At 39.3% G+C, this 3,165-nt stretch overlaps 1 protein-coding gene across 2 annotated transcripts in view; it reads right to left on the bottom strand.

Annotated features, from left to right (window-relative positions):
- The window catches only part of LOC118746688 (bromodomain-containing protein DDB_G0280777), a 79,574-nt gene that overhangs the window by 1,234 nt on the left and 75,175 nt on the right, over window positions 1-3,165 (bottom strand). The window lies entirely within an intron of this gene.

Here is a 3,165-nt window from a genome sequence, read left to right as displayed (position 1 = left end):
GACGACGATTACGAAGAAGATGACCAACTTCTAGAACAATTCGTTAGTGCCGCTACACCACAAGCGGTACGTCGCCTCTCAAATTCCATATCTGAGGCCAATGCTGCTGAAGATGCAGCCACATCGGCTGACGCTGATCAAGGCAGAGGCAACAATTGCAAATGTTCAAATCGTGCTGAGGATCAGGTGCACTTCCTCGAGAATTTGGAACGTGAGGAGCAGAGTTTGATGCAATCGACGCGCATAGATATGTCGCGCGACAGCATCACCAGTCATGTGGGTAATTCCGATTATAATTTTCTTGTCAGCTTCTTGCCACAAATGAAGCGTATGAGCGAGTTGCAAAATTTGCAATTTCGTGCCAAGATGAGCGAGCTGTTACTGAACACAATGACGCCGCAGCCGAGTGCTGCACCCATGCAGCTAATAGCTAATGCAGCACAATTTCAACAACAACTACAGCAACAGCAACAGCCGCAGCTGCAACTACAGCAAAAACCACAGTTGCAACTACAGCAACAACCACTGTTGCAACTACAACAACAACCACAGTTGCATTTACAACAACAACCACAGTTGCAACTACCACAGCAACCACCACAGTTGCAGCTACAGCAACAACCACAACCACAGTTGCAGCTACAGCAACCACCACAGTTGCAGCTACAGCAACAACCACAGTTGCAGCTACAGCTACAGCACCAACAAGAGCAAACTCAACGTGGTGTTATCCAATGTGCGCCCGTACCACTACAACTGGAATTGAAACAAGACGAGCAACAATTGCAAGCAACACAACAATTGCAAGCAACACAACAACAGCAGCAACCGCAGCAGCAGCAGCAGCAAACGCCACAGCGTCAACAACAGTTTACCACCACTGATCTAATGGATGCAGATCCGTTAGATAATAGGAGCGTAAGCGTTACTAGCGAAATGTGTGACGATAACTCAGTCAATTGGCCATGAAAGACGCGCACTTGCACTGCTTTCCAAAGTGTTCATTTTATTTTTCACGATTTTTACTATATTTATTTATGTATGTACCTAATTTTACTCGGCAGCCAGTCTTTCGCACAACTGAAAACACACAATCTCAAACTTTTCATGTACTAAGTATTAAAAGATTTTAACATTTTATATTCATTAATAAAATAAATTTTGTATTGATAAAAGTTTATTATTATGAAAAATTTAGTATCTATCCACATCGTAATATTTAGCGTAGTTTAAGGGGATTAATAATAACTTGGAACGCCTGTTTTTGTCAAAATTTAAGGCCCTTGGAGAGGTTTTCTAACTTAGCACGTCGTTTAAAATTACCTACCGTAAATTTCCTGCTTTGGAACTTAGACGTGTCTACTAAAATTTTTAACATTTTTGAAGGCCTTTGGCAGGACTTTGAATTATGCGGTGAACTCATTCCAGTTTGTCTATAAAATTTCGATTATTTTATACATATCGATAATTCGATGAATTTAGAAAACTTTAAAATCAGATACCTCGTAAAAATTCTATAGCTCGACTAATTTCGATGATTTTGGAAAAATTTCGATAACCGATAACGAAAAAATCGATAACTCGTTAAAAATAAGGACACCTCTATAAGTTTCGATAACTCGGTTTGCTTTGAAACTTCCATATTTTTCGAAAGCTTACGACAAACTTTGATAACTTGTTACACTCTGGTGATACTATAAAATTCGATAAGCAGTGATAACTCGATAAACTTATATAACCTTGAAATTTCGATAGCACGATATATTTTGGAAATTCCAAAAACTTCGATTTGATAAATCCAATCATTTCAGTTAATCAATAAATAGCGATAACTGGATAACCATAGCTAAAAATGCCAGCCATTTAAATATCACTTCACTATGTTCAGCGAGGAGAAATTTGAGAATTGCATAAAATTGCAAATCCAATTAAGAACGAGTGAATCACTTTTAAACACAAGTGCGTGTATGCGGGAAATGCATAAGTCACTTAAACAGGCCGATTTGGTACCTAAAAATTTAATGTCGGGATGGGTGCGATCGGGATTGAGTATTTAGTCATTTAGTCCCATGCCCATCTCTACTACGTACATATGTATGTATGAATGAATCTTCCGAATATTTAAAGGTGATTTCCAAAAGGAATTGACAAAAAATCAACCCTACTAAAACTAGCATGGTGGTCTCCTTTAACCGAATACATATCTGTGACTAGTGACCAATGGTCACTGGTGACAGAAAAAATAAACATTTTAAACAAAAACAACAAATCAAACTTAACAATGTAACACAAGTATACATAAACAGACGTGGTAGATCCCTCAGCTGTGCCCTGACGAATTGGAATTGACACTGAACCAAGCGCTGCATGGTACCAAACTAACACAATTGCATACATAACGGGTGATTTTTTAAGAGCTTGATAACTTTTTTTTTAAAAAAAACGCATAAAATTTGCAAAATCTCATCGGTTCTTTATTTGAAACGTTAGATTGGTCCATGACATTTACTTTTTGAAGATAATTTCATTTAAATGTTGACCGCGGCTGCGTCTTAGGTGGTCCATTCGGAAAGTCCAATTTTGGGCAACTTTTTCGAGCATTTCGGCCGGAATAGCCCGAATTTCTTCGGAAATGTTGTCTTCCAAAGCTGGAATAGTTGCTGGCTTATTTCTGTAGACTTTAGACTTGACGTAGCCCCACAAAAAATAGTCTAAAGGCGTCAAATCGCATGATCTTGGTGGCCAACTTACCGGTCCATTTCTTGAGATGAATTGTTCTCCGAAGTTTTCCCTCAAAATGGCCATAGAATCGCGAGCTGTGTGGCATGTAGCGCCATCTTGTTGAAACCACATGTCAACCAAGTTCAGTTCTTCCATTTTTGGCAACAAAAAGTTTGTTAGCATCGAACGATAGCGATCGCCATTCACCGTAACGTTGCGTCCAACAGCATCTTTGAAAAAATACGGTCCAATGATTCCACCAGCGTACAAACCACACCAAACAGTGCATTTTTCGGGATGCATGGGCAGTTCTTGAACGGCTTCTGGTTGCTCTTCACTCCAAATGCGGCAATTTTGCTTATTTACGAAGCCATTCAACCAGAAATGAGCCTCATCGCTGAACAAAATTTGTCGATAAAAAAGCGGATTTTCTGCCAACTTTTC

This window comes from Rhagoletis pomonella, unplaced genomic scaffold, assembly GCF_013731165.1.
Source record: "Rhagoletis pomonella isolate Grant_MI unplaced genomic scaffold, Rhpom_1.0 Rhpom_scaffold_00011, whole genome shotgun sequence".
In the NCBI taxonomy this organism is placed as follows: domain Eukaryota; kingdom Metazoa; phylum Arthropoda; class Insecta; order Diptera; family Tephritidae; genus Rhagoletis; species Rhagoletis pomonella.
The sequence above is the reverse complement of the archived record's forward strand: the minus strand, read 5'-3'. Positions and strand labels throughout refer to the sequence as shown.